Source organism: Diadema antillarum, unplaced genomic scaffold (assembly GCF_040938485.1).
Source record: "Diadema antillarum isolate AM-2024a unplaced genomic scaffold, OU_Dant_1.0 seq00002230_RagTag, whole genome shotgun sequence".
NCBI classification, from domain to species: domain Eukaryota; kingdom Metazoa; phylum Echinodermata; class Echinoidea; order Diadematoida; family Diadematidae; genus Diadema; species Diadema antillarum.
Genome location: NW_027272862.1, coordinates 378,886 through 393,369, shown reverse-complemented (window position 1 = coordinate 393,369; position 14,484 = coordinate 378,886). Strand labels below are relative to the sequence as shown.

General features: G+C 40.6%; 2 pseudogenes; both read right to left on the bottom strand.

Annotated features, from left to right (window-relative positions):
• The window catches only part of LOC139714325 (uncharacterized), a 43,045-nt pseudogene extending 33,721 nt beyond the window's left edge, over positions 1-9,324 (bottom strand).
• A 117-nt stretch (positions 9,325-9,441) lies between these two features.
• LOC139714323 (uncharacterized) lies at positions 9,442-13,600 on the bottom strand (annotated as a pseudogene).
• Between the last annotated feature and the right edge of the window lie 884 nt (positions 13,601-14,484).

Below are 14,484 nucleotides of genomic sequence, written 5' to 3'. Positions count from 1 at the left end.
TGGAAAACTAAAATACAAGGTATTATCGTAATCTATGATAATCATTCAATAATTGGTATGCGATTTTTTGTTTAATTACGTCAAAAACTCACCGAAATCTGTGGCTGAAATCAGGTCTGTAAACGTCCTTATTGCTTCACTCCTCATCTGCGTGTTATTTGAATGGCATTCACTCTCGTATACTACAACGTACAACGTAGGTAGTCGGAGAGGCGCCCTCTAGCTCTCCGACTACATAGGTTTGGTGTTAACCCTATTAGGCATAAATTAGCATAATTTATTCATGTGAAAAATCTTAGGGGAAAACTAGCAATACAAACTTCAAGATTACATTCCATTCTATCAGCGTGCAAATTTTTGCAGCGATTGCGTAATCCACTGCCAAGATCAGATTGACCCCCCCCCCCCCCCAGTAAAAACGGGGTCAAATAGTCCAGTTGGAATAGGGTTAACGCTAATAATTAGTGTCGGGATCGATATATAGTGAGAATCAGGGGCGGATCCAGGATTTTGGAAAAGAGGGGGCACAATTTTCAGATTGCCTGACACACTTTTTTCTACTGAGCGCCAGCTATTTCAACAACAAGTAAGTCTCGTACAAGCAGTAGGTATTTGCAGTTTAAACTTCAAGACCTTTTTTCTTTTCTTTTTTTTTTTGCAAAAGAGGGGGCACAATGACAAAAATCGTACAAAAAGGGTACATTTTTTTTAAGATAGCGCTTCAAAAGGGGGGCACGGGCCAGAAATGCCCCCATCTAAATCCACCAGTGTTAAGAATTGGGATTGTCTAGGGAAGTTGGAATTTGGGGCATCACATGCTAGATGAAACGGATTGTATACAAAATGGGTGAAGACCAAGTGGCAATAAAGCATTTCAATGTTTAGTGAGAAGGGATTGTGATGAAAATTAGTAATGATATGTTGGAAAAAAAAACAATTTACAAGTTCTGGGTAGGATTTTCTTTCCTCCAGCTTCTTTGTCTTATTATTGGCACAGATGTTCTTAGTCCGAGAAAGGACTAAATCCTCTTCAGAAGCCGTCATCACCTTGAAAATAAAAGAGGTTTCTAATAAAATATGTGTTCTTAATTATCCACACCCATTTACCACATGCCATAATAAATTCTGTCAGTTAATTTCCAAAACAGCATGAAAATAACACATTAATTTCATGGCACATTTCATATAAGATTTTCTTAGAGATGCAAAGCTTGAGCATGATGTTATTTTTAACCCCTTGCACTAGGATTATCCTCTAAAAGTTTATTGGCCCATGCCCTCCTGGACAAAAATGAGGTAACAACAAGAAATTCCAAAGTGCTTGGTTACCTGCTCCTCTGTAGGCTTTCTGTCCCCATTTTCCTATAAATGATAGAAACTTGTAAATGATAAATTTTAGTACATTAAAAATATGCTTCACGGTGTAGGTAACTAAAGGGAGCAGACCATGATTCTCCCCCCATAGCCCGGTTATTCTGAAATGCTTGCCAGAAGTTGAAGTTCATCAACCCTTCTGTTTAAGCCTGGAAAACTCACAAAATCAATTTGTGTGAGAGTAAGATCCTCACTGAATGGACTAAATTACAAAATGCTCTTATTTCAATTACACATCAAATTAAACATTGCTGCTGAGTAGTCATCATACTGAAATAATAGTATATTTGTAAATTGTTCAAATAATCATCACACTGAAATAATAGTATATTTGTAAATTGTTCAAACTTTTTGAAGGAATATGCCAAAAATTGTATTAAGAACATTAACCATCAATCTTAGATCATGATCAATTCTCTGTAACATGACATCACTGGGTTACCTTCATAACAACCACAGCTACCAATAATCCTAGTAGTTAAAATTATAACCTGATATATCAGATATATGCAGTTATTTAATCCTTGACTTCCAAACTATTTCTACATTGGACTTCAGATACCTAAATCTATTAAATCAGGAATATCTATACCAATCTAAATCCCAGTGGAGCTTTTCTTCCCGTACATAAGAAGGAAAATGTAACTTCTACCTTCTACTGGCATAAAACTTTTACCAAACTTAAACAGAGGTTGAATAGTTATAAAATGAGTAAACTCATTAAAAGAAGAGTGCTCTACATGATTATTTTAACTGTGTTCATGAGAATTGGCCTACATTATTAGAATTGACTGCTTTCACTTTCCCCTTCTCAAGATATTCAATTTGCACTTTCAAACTATCAATCTGCTCCTTAAGGGAATCAAGTTGTTCCTCACGTGCAGACTCAGTGGAGAAGGTCTTGACGTTTTTCTGCTAAGAATGTCCAAACACTTTACTTCTGGATTTCTTGCCGTGTTTGTACTCATATCCTGATTCATGAATCCATTTTCTTGCCTCTTCCAAGAGTTTCCCTCTATTTTGCAAGAGAAATGGATTTTGAAGTGCAAGAGAACGTGCAAAAGAATTAATACGTTGCTGATAGGAATTCAGTTTTTTAGAATTGCAGAATATTTTTGATCGCTCCTCAATTTCACTCTCACTAAGGCTTGCTTCTGAACCAGTTACACGAGTATGTGGAGCAGAAGGTGGGGTTGCTCTCTTTACAACTATTGTACCGTTAACTACTGTCAGGCTTGACGGCAATGTGTGTTTCTCTGGGGTGGCAAGTTTGAAACTTTCTGCTGCTTCAGTGTCATTTGCTGAAGTACTTGTGTGTTTCTCTTGGGTGGCAGGTTTGAGACTTTCTGCTGCTTTAGTGTCATTTGCTGGAGTACTTGTATGTTTCTCTGGGGTGGCAAGTTTGAGACTTTCTGCTGCTTTAGTGTCATTTGCTGAAGTACATCTGGGTCGAACAAAATGGAGAATAATTTTCTCTTTGTAAATGTGTATTTCTCTACATTTTTGTCCACATAATCCGAAAACTCTTCATTGAAAACAAGTAATTGTTCTAGTGTGTGATGCTTGATGCTTGGACACATATTTCTGCATTCATTGACAAGGTCCTGCATGTCACAGACTGAAATGGGTTTCTTTTTCAGTTCCTTTCCATGCTGCCTTCACAACTGTAGCAAGAACATGTACAGGAATTTGGCCGGGAGTAGTAATGTCCTATAAAAGAGAAGGAATAGGAAAAAACAAACCCTCAGTTGAGCATTGAAACAAGAGCCCCAGTATGCGAAGTTTGCTGTAAAGGCCCCTTTTCCCCTTTATTTTTATTTTTGTTTTTATTTATTTATTTATTTATTTATTATAATTTTTTTTTTCTGGGGGGGGGGTGGGGGACTCCCTCTAGGGACCCAAGGGGGCTATCGTAGGTCTTGTCATGAACAAACATTCTTCATACATAAAGCTACATCTACAAATACACCTTGACCCTACTGCTTTAGGGTCTGGAGAAAAAGAGTTTTTAAGTTTTTTGCAATATTTACTTTGGGGCCCCTTCTCCTTGGCCCCTATTGGAGATCTTTACAAATATTCTGGTATGCATGAAACAAAGATTTGAAGAAAAACAATTTTAAATCATACAGATGAGGTCATATGTATTTTGTAGCAATTACATGGTGTCCCCACTCGAATAGAATTCCTGTGAGGATCACCTCCATGTATTTGGGGACATTTTAAATGTACAGTTTTCCCCCTTGCCCCCATGGATTTGGAAACATTTTAAATGTACAGTTCCCCCCATGAATATTTTTTTCCCAAACAGGTTTACATATGGGATTGTGTTTAATACATCTATGGACAGAGAAGTATGGTCTAAAATGTAATATCACCAGGCATGAGATTTCTCCGCGGATCCGCGGATTTCCGCGGATTTTGAAATTCTGGAGGGAAAATACACAGTCGGGAAACTTTCCGTGATTTTCCTCTTTTTCTTTTTTTTTCTTTTTCACAGCCACCATATCTCACCGTAAATCAACGTGTGTGTAGAGTTCTGTGATGCAGCTGCGTGTGTGATACCGTACCGTGATAGCTGTGATGTATCGGCATTGCATTGTGTAAATGGTGATGAGTGCATTTTGTCAGCGGGCAGCTGTGCGCTGTTGCATGCATGATGCGTAAAATGTAAAATCTTTTAACATGAGGTCATGTAGAGGTACATTCATCTTCTGGTTGAACTCCTGTTTGCACCCATAACAGCGCCTAATAACACCAACTTTCCTTGCAACACAGAATGGTTGTTCCTGTCTGGGCTTGGGGACGATGGCAGAGATAGCGTTGATGATGGTGCTATTGCCACCTCTTCTCCAACTAGTGCTTTTTTGCCACTACCCGAACACTGCTTTTGAAGAACAGTGCTCACCAAGTCAACAGAGGACAATCTCTTTTTTAGCATTGACTTTGCATAGGAAGTCTACCAACTTGTCCTTCTGTTCCGCTACCACCAGCGTGTGCTCACAAATCAAACGATCATGCAGAATGTAGGGTCTGCATTCCTTGTCGCAAGCAAATACGTCATTTATGAACGACACTTGAAATGGTCCTTACCGTCAAAGCATATATGCATTGAGAGCTGCAGGAAGGAAAATCAACTACGCTTTCACATTGTACGATCCTTGCCGCTTTATTCCACACGTCCTGCAACTCGTATGGGGTAAACCCCCCCCCGATTCCACTTTCTTCTGGGGCCATTGAAAGCGACTTTGCAGGCTCTTCAGGTGCAGTGAGATGGACACTCTCTAGAACCTCTTGCCTTTCCTCGGACTTCATGTGTTCCCATTCCTGAGGAGTTTTTTTGTAGATTTTCCCTGGCAGGTCTTCTCTCCCCTAACCCTACAATGGCCATTTCCAACTCTGTGTACTTTGACTTCACAAATTCACCGAGGCTGTCGATGAGGCTATCCTATGATTTTTTCCCGCCACGCCACTTAGATATCATGGAGTTCATACTTTCAGAGTCATGCTTTCAAAGAGCAATTCTTATACATTATTGTAAGGTTTGGGATCATAAAACGAATGGAAATTTTTTTTGAGCAGTTTTTCTCAAAATAGAATACTGTCATTGGGTGCAGGTCTAGAAGTCCTTTTTCATTTCTTGGAAAGCCTTTACACACTCTCCACTTTTATCTCTAATAACTTTTAAAACGAAACACAAAGAGAGTGAAATTGACAAGAAATTTGTATAATTTATTAGTGGGAAAATGAGCAAAAGAAATTTCTCTGTCTTGAAGGCTGTTAGATTTTGTGTGGTGATAGTGATGTCTGTTCCATGGAAAGATACAGAGATCTATGGCTGCATCCCCATACAGCCCAAATGTTGTTTTTCTGTGTTGAAGACAACATGCTATTAAATTCCCTCATATCTGACAGGGGAGGGTGGTGAGGTGAACGTGTGGATGGGTTAGGAGCACTTGACTGCATTATTAGAAATTATTGATTAAAACGAGTTAGATTATGTGAAAAATTTAATAGGTATTGAAATGAAAACATCTTTTCATATGACCAAAAGAAAAACATAGTAGGACTGTACGCAAATGATATGTGACACATTTTACAAAAGCTACACATGCTAAGTCATTCATAAGATTACTTCTGTACATAGTGCAATCTGATCAGCATGGCTGCAAATTCATGAACAAAAATTACACTTGTATTGGAAAATATTCACTTTTGGAGGACTTTACAATAGTGCTCACCTTTTTCTATGAACTCGGTAGTGTTAACACTTTGCATCAAATTTTCAGTTACAACAAGGAAAAAATGTGTGTCTGATGCACATGCATCAAATTCTGAACATTCTCAGTACCGGTAACGACAATTATTTCCAATCATTCATTACTGTTCTTAACATGGTAAGGGCTCACCTCAGTTTGAGTTGAATTAGTTTAGACCATATTTAATTACCTCTTTCAAGAAAGAAATATAAAAATGGTCAATTCAGAGAAGAGACTCGGAGAAATACCATGATTATTCATTGAGGTATTGACATGTGAAGATGTCCAGTAGATTAAGTGAACTGGACTCCGACTGAAGCGCAACTGTTCAGTTGGTTGAGAGAAAACAGTAGTTGAGCTCAAACCTGAAGAAAATGAATGAAATATCTCGATTCTTTTTCCACAGTTTGAGGTAGACACGATAGCTGATGGTAGACTAGAGAGGAGTCAGTGGTTGAAATCAAACATTATGTAAGCCAAACTTGGTGGCAACTTTCTTCTCTACTTTCTGAAAAATGATATATCTGATATTTCTTCCACAGGTAGACAGAGCTGATGGTAGAGAGAATTCTGTATTGCTCAGATCAAACTGAAATGAAAGATGTGTGAACTTGGTAGCAGCTCTCATATTTTGTACTGATCATGGTAAATGAACCTTGAGATGAAATTGAATTCAATGACTTATTAAAAACAAATGACTTATTCCTGACTCGTTTATACTGAATAATTTCTGATGATGATGGTGGTGATGATGACGATGATAATGGGACATGCTTTCTTTTCCCGTAGAAATGGTCACTAAGCGTAGTCACTCCTTCTATCCCAAATTCTGTGAAGGCTTCTTCGTCGATTGGAAAGTTTGTACTCTCTAAAAAATATAGAGTGAAAAAATTCACTCCTAAAAGAGTGAATACAAAAAAGAGTGAATTTAGAGTGAAATTGGAGTGAATTTTGAGTGAAAATGTTCATTTTCACTCGTTTTAGAGGGACCTCATGGATCACTCCAAAATCTTTGAGTGATCCCTGACGTCACTCCAAAATGAGTGAAAATGAACATTTTCACTCAAAATTCACTCCAATTTCACTCTAAATTCACTCTTTTTTGTATTCACTCTTTTAAGAGTGAATATTTTCACTCGATTTTTTTTAGAGAGTAGGATCAAGAATCTTGGATGACTGCATGACTGGGTCTTCTTGGAAATCCCTGAATCGGTTGTCTAAGCATGAGCTGATAGCTTGCAGGATCCTTGTTTTCTCTGTCTTAAAGGCTGTGAGATTTTATGGTCCGACAGTGATGTCTGTTCCATGGAAAGATACAGAGATCTATGGCTGCATCCCCATACAGCCCAAATGTTGTTTTTCTGTGTTGAAGACAACATGCTATTAAATTCCCTCATATCTGACAGGGGAGGGTGGTGAGGTGAACGTGTGGATGGGTTAGGAGCACTGGACTGCATTATTAGAAATTATTGATTAAAACGATGAGTTAGATTATGTGAAAAATTTAGTAGGTATTGAAATGAAAACATCTTTTCATATGACCAAAAGAAAAACATAGTAGGACTGTACGCAAATGATATGTGACACATTTTACAAAAGCTACACATGCTAACTCATTCATAAAATTACTTCTGTACATAGTGCAATCTGATCAGCATGGCTGCAAATTCATGAACAAAAATTACACTTGTATTGGAAAATATTCACTTTTGGAGTGCTCATCTTTTTCTATGAACTCGGTAGTGTTAACACTTTGCATCAAATGTTCAGTTAAAACAAGGAAAAAATGTGTGTCTAATTCACATGCATCAAATTCTGAACATTAAGTAATATGGAGATTGCACACTTGTGTTATTCCACTGTAATAAACAGACCCAAATTCACAAACTATGATAGACTTTCAATTTATTGCTCTCAGCTGGACTTACCACAAATTTCTCCCTTTCCATGAAAAGAAGAACCGAAAAATGTTATGTATTTCCTTCTCCTTTCTGTCTCCTTCTCTTCCTGAAATCAATTCTCCAGGATACTGAAGCATGAAGGTTCCTGGTGGAACATCTTTGGTGGTGATTACACCTCTCCCTGTTTAATGAAGTTTGAAGTGAGATAGTTAGAGCATTTAAGGATGATGTATTCTTCTCACAAATGTGAAGGTGGGTAACAGAGCCACTTTTGCACTAAAAATTGAAAATAACTATACAAAAATTAGGCACCAACCACAAAGTTTTGGGGAATTCACAATTGTTTCTATCATATTTCTGTTTCCTAAAATGCAATTTTAGGAAATTTAGGAAACAATTTTAGGAATCTTAGGAAACTTAGGAAATTTTAGGAGAGGTTTTAGATCCTGCTTTAGTTTGTGGATGCCACACTCCTCACACTTCTTGTCTGCACAATCGATCCAAGGATGATCATCGCAGTGGCATAGTGTAAGATCAGAAGTGTGGTACTTGTTTAACAGGTTGTTCTTCATCCCAACAGAACTGGATACCTGCTGGATGGTTTGAATTTTCAAGTCCACATTTGTACAATACTTGCACAAGCGTTGGAAGAGTTTTCCTGTACTTTGAGGGAGTATATTAGCAGGATGGAGCTCTGAAAATTTGGTGCAGGTGATTCAGTGGTTGAATTGTAAACATTGTAGGTCTCCGTTACTGATCTCTGCTGGAGGCAAGTGGACTGGTCTGAGTTGGACTTGACAGACTTCTTGTTAGGTATGATAGTAGACACATCACCCCTGTCATAGAATTCCTTCACTTCCTTGGAGAGATGGTGTTTGACAACAGTCGGTAGTGGAGCTAGGGATCGAATGATGGAGACCCATGTTTCCCCTACCATTTATAAGCCTAGCTACATGTTGATTCCAATCAGTAAAAATAATTACTAACCACGGAAGTACTTGGCCAGCCATGCTCTGATTGGCTGGTTGCAAAATGCATTAGTCCCTTACTGGCCACTTTCATATTGTTGTTCACACACTATTGTGTTGAAACTCGTAAACAACTCCCAAAACTGGAACTGGTGTTGGATAAATTTCAGTCAGAGCCAACCTCTCATCCATGTCTTTCTTCAGCTCGGTTAGAACAACACCAGAACCCACAACCTCTTGTAAAGTGGCCTTGTAATCTTGTAAAGCTGGCCTGATGCATGAGAAGTTCACTGTCCCATATTGGAATAGTTTACTCAACCTTGCCAAAATGGGAAGGACGTTCCTGAAGATGTAAACTGCTCTGACAACAAACTGTGCAGTCAGGGAGGTGCACCTCCCTGGTGCAGTTATGATCTTCTTCAGCAGGCCAGTTGCCACTGCATCTGTCTCTGAAAAGAACTGTAGGATATGCAGAATTGGCACCAAATCCAAGTACACTGCTTCCACAGACTTCTCCAATGAAAGCGACCATGTTCGACAGGCTTTTCTTATCTTGCGAGCGATGACCTTCTCCTTTTCTCCACCAACAGTTACAGCATTCTTGGACTTCAGCTGGATATGCAGGTACTTTGCTGATCTCTCTGGAGAATTTTCAAAGAAATTCCAAAGTTGGTACAGAACTATTTCAACAGTTGCTAAGTACTTTGTTTGGTCATTTGACTCCATGCAAGCCAGAGACAATTTGTGGCAGATGCAAGGTATGGCAATGAGTCTATTACTGACTTCCTTCAGAAGGGTTGCGAGTCCACCCTTTGACCCAGTCATCACAGCAGCTCAATCAGTCACAAGACTTGTCAAGTTTGTTACCTCGAGCTCACACTTTTCAAGCTGTTGCACTAGTTCCTTGAATAGGACCCTACTGTTGGCACCTTCATTGCAGCATCAATCTCCCCGCATTTCTCTGCCACAAACCACGGCAGAAGAGTTGTGGCTGACATCTGTTGACTGTGTTTCACCTTCCTCAGTAAACTGCATACCTTCTCGTGCCTGCATCTGTCTGGTACAGAAAAAGACGCATATCATGCACCCATTCTGCTTGAAGGAAACTCTTGTTGCCCATCATGGATTTCCATGCCTGCAAGAACAAAAGGAAAGTAAAATTGATAGCATTTAGGCCTATTGTTAAAAACCAAATTCCCATACATCTTTGTTGATGTATATTTTCATGAAAAAAAAAAAACTGGCAAAAATGCAAAGTAAAATTAACAATAGCACTAGTAAAATTCAATTATTCAATTCAATTCAAATTACCTGTAATTCTTGAGGTAGACATCTAGAAAACATGAAAAATCCTGACAAAAATGCAATATTCATAACAACTTTTAATGAAAGTGCTACCTCACTGCAGATTTGGATCTTTCATACTTGTCAGCATGTGTTATTTTGACCGCCTGTCAGACCCATACATAAATCTAGATCAACTTGTATTATTTATACTTTACTGCTTGTTATGTTAGACTCACTGTCATTCAATTTGTACTAATTAGACCACGTTGCAGAAGTTCACTCATATTTACCTGTACCCCAGTAGTAGGGGTCTAATGAAAGACAATTAACTTTACATACTTCTAACTTTGGCTCTAGAATTTCTACAGTGCCACTACACTGCCAGTGTTGTACTTTACAGACTATCGCAACTGATTGACAAATTGCCTTACATCGACGTAAATAGTTGATGTAGGGCAACTTGTTAATCAGTTGCAATAAAAACTTCTTGACTCAAGAACTTCATGAATTTGAACTTTACGGACTAGTTGTAAAAACGGAATCAAACTCACTCTGATTTCTTCTCTAGTGTACTGACTTGGCATAGAAATGAAAAATATGAATTCATATCATTCCACTCAACATGTGGAATATCCTCTGGTTTGGCATCAAGGTTTTCGTCCTCCAAAGCATAGGGGTCTGCCTGTAGCTGGCATGCAACCAACTTCTCAATGTATCTGGTTTTTGCTGTCCCTGTCAACTCCAGTACATATTTTGACAGTTTTGGCATAGTAGCCATTCTGCCCCTTTTTTTTAATCTTTTTTGCTTGAGCAAATAGATGCTCCAGCAGGTATACCGCGGCGAAAGAGGGAGGGTCTAAAATGTAAAATACCGAACAGTTGTAGAGACGAACAACGAAACTGTAAGAAGACAACAAGACCGCACCACCACTCGCCTGGGGACTGGGGGGCAAGTGAGGCGATTGCCGGTAACATGCATAAGAAAAGCATATAGCTAGCTGCACACGTGCATTGTCAAGGATTTCGCTTGCCCTCTAAGATGGCGTCGCGATTGGTTGTCAAGCGAGTGGTGTCAATGCATAAGGTCTATTGTACTACTGTATACGCTATAATTTTCGCATACATAAATTTTCGTGAATTGCCGCTGTCACACATTTTCGCGAGTAGTTAAATTCGCGATTGGGGGACCAGAGAAAATATGAAGTGGCAAAGAAAGTGTGAATTTTCAACTTACTAGCAAATAAGAATGATACTAGTTATACACTGCATGAAAAAAACTTACCAAACTCTGCGAACTAGTAAGTTGGAATTCAACATTTTTGAAGTGGTTAAGTCCATCGCGCTAGATTTCTGACGAGTGGTCCCCTTGCAATAATGGATTGGCTCTCTTCAGTATTCGTAAGTAGACGTGGACGTGTGTAAACAAGCTTAGCCAGTATGGTCTGTTCGGTAAGCCGTGACATGGTATACTAGTATTGAAATGTTTGTATCATCAAGGCAAGGGATTCATTTTGGAAGGTAATATTTTCGCGTGTTGTTAATTTCGCGAATAGCTCCCGACTCGCGAAATTCGCGAAAATAAAACCCCCGCGAAATATATAGCGTATACAGTAAGTGATGGGTGTCTTGAACGTCATTTTTGAACTCATGACTCAGCCAAAAACTAAAGAGAATTCTATATTTGATGATAAAGATTGTTTTACTATATCTTACAGTTGACTTTGCTGGCAGGTATCTTCACATCATGGGGAGGGGGGGGGGGGAGAGCAGGGGTAAAGTAGTGTTGCAAGAGTGTGCCACTTGAAATTGAGCCTGAGGCAGAGGCTGCTGTTCAATCAAGACCCTCATGCAGACTGGTAATGCTGGTATCTGTTGGAGAAAAAAAGATAATTCTAATCAATGCAAACTCAATCTAAACGAGAATTCTACACTTGATGATGAATAGTGATTGCCATATCTTACCACTGCAGACAGGTATCTCCACAAGGGGGCAGGGGGTAATGAAGGGCTGGAAGATTGTGGTACTTTAAGGTAAAGCCGAGCATTCAGTCAGTCGTGACATTCTGGCAGACTGGTAGTAACTATGCTCAATTCTGTCAAAGAAGACGAAAAGACAGTTCTTGTAATGGCAAACTCTGGGGGGGGGGGATTAAGTGACTGTTATATAGAGTGCATTCTTTCCTGTTTATAATAAAAAGAAAAGACAGAATTAGGTATTTTTCAATTCATGAAATCATCTACTGTGTGTACTTAAATTCATGAAATCATCTAGCATATCAGTCCATACAAGTCTGGTTATTACTCCAGCTTCATTGGAAATGATGGTGTGTGGGTTTTTGCCAGAAGTTGCAATATCCTCAAACGATTTTAAAGTCTTGTTTACTTCATCCGCGAAGTTGATAATCGGGTGCATCTTGCCAAAATATGTCAAACGTCAATATGGTGTTTTTTTACATCAGCTGGCATAGTATCCCACTTTTCAACGGCCACAGGAAGGATTTCTTCACAGAGAGTTTTAACTGTTCATTGATCTGTGGCATGGTTGCACCTTGGTCTGTCATTGTTGCAGAAATTGTGGATATTGATTCATTGTATACAGAGGTTGGATCAGGATTTTTGGATGCTGCTGCGAATTCTTGTGAGATTTCTTGAACTTTTTGTCTGAAAGATTCTGTGACTGCGGCAATGTTAGCATTCCCTATCTCCATTAGTCCCATTGTTCTTGTAGTCCCATATGCTAGTGTGACTTGAAAATGTTGATACTTCTCATGGAACTTGGTAGTCCCGTCTCCATGTATTATGTTTCCTAGAGCCTCTTCAGGCTGAGCTCCAGCCATGGCAGATCCTACTTCAATGTCTGCCAGTATCTTTGCCTCTGTAATTAGCCGGGATACAGTGGCTTTTGTTGGAAGCTGTCCAATTTGTTGGTTAGTGAGTTTGGATATGGTTGTTTTGATCACTTCAGATACCTTACTCATTGACACGTTCATGGATAATAGTTCCATTACTAATTCTCTGATAGAATTGGTATATCTTCCCTCTTGAAATGTCGTCACAGTTTTGTCTTCATAAAGAGCCAAGCACTCATTCAGTTCATCTATCATCTGTTTCAGCACAGCGATTCTGCTCTCATATTCGTGATCATCTTCAGAACTGTCAAGAAGTTCTACGTAGGCAGAGCTTCTGCAATGCGGTCAAACTCTCCTTTGAAATTGGCAGTCAGGGGAATGCCTGTGGGTGGGGCTTGTTGCCTGAAGAGCAGTGAAGCCCGCGATTCCTCCTGCCCTGCCTGTTTGTAAATATTGTGCAGGTATTTGTGCAGCAAGGTATGGGCTTCAGTGCCCATCCGCTGAAGAGTAGGGGGGTCCTGGGCCTCCGTGGGTGTGGGGGACGGGGCCCTCGAGCTGGTTGAAAGGCAGGACACCGAATCGGTGTTGTCCCAGCCCCCGGCGCTGCACGCCGAGCCCGCTCCCCAAGAGGTGGCGCGGAAACCACTGCTGGCTGGGAGGAAAGATCGGCTGCGCAAACCAGGGGGGCGGGGGCAGAACCCCTGCCGCCTGGGAATGCGCTCCAGCCCGTAACGGGCGCAGAAGCCCGCCCGGCCACTGGCTGTGCATGCCCCGCCGGCTCCCCAAGCGGAGGTGTAAAAACCCCCGCTGGCTGGGAGCGTGGCGTCATCCCCTCGCCCTGGCCGGAGCCACTGACGGGGCAAAACCCGCCTGGGACGGCCTGGGCACCCTGGTCGTTGGCTGGCGGAACAGCCACAGGGCATGGGGAAGTCGACTCGGGCGAAGACCTGGCCGATGGGCGCCATGGAAGACCCGAACCATTTGAAACTGTCTCCAAAGAGGAGCTCATATTGTTTTCCAAAAATGTTTGTGACCTAGAAATCATACGCCTTGAAAAAGGCGGTTGGGTTTATATATCTAAAGTCAAGTAATCTCAAAACAAAGGATATGAGAAAACTTACAGGACTTACCCTGATGCTAGGCCACAGGATATGCACTCACGTCCCAACACGAACGTCTGCAGTCACGCAGAAGGATCAGAAGCCGACGCATGCACGGCGCACGATATGCAAAAGTCTCGCAGTGAAACACGTACGCGGGACTACAGTGTCGGTACTGAACGAGGAGGTTACGATAGTACAATAAAATCGTCTAAAATCCCTCGAAAAATTTAGGTTCTCAGATCAAAAAAGGTTACAAAAATTATGTAGAACACCATAAGATTTGTAACACTAGTGAAATTGAAGATAATACTCTGAAAGTTACGATGAACTTAGCTGCTTCGTCCAGGCTGCGAGCAAAAAAGAGGAAGATGGCGCCCGCGGACGGCGCAAGTGGGGGAGTCAGGGTGGGGAGTCAGGGGGGGGGGTGGGGTGTGCACTCTACTTGGTTCTGTGTTAAAACTTGCTCGTTTGGCGTGCGTAGTCAGAGACTAGCAAAATAGGTGGGTACATTGATTTATTGCTGTAAATTTTTATTGGCCCTCCTGGTGTGAGTTTATCTGTTGAAGGATGCCTTTGTTTCCTCAGGTTGGGCTTTTGTCAGCTGTAACTTCTCTCTAAGTTCATCCACGGCTGAATTTGCTTTCATCTCTTCTTTAAAGGCAATCGGTCGTCGCAGGCGATTCGCAGCTCAGTAGAAAAGCACGACAAGCTGCTCCTCCCGTTATTGTACCCCCGTACGTACCGAA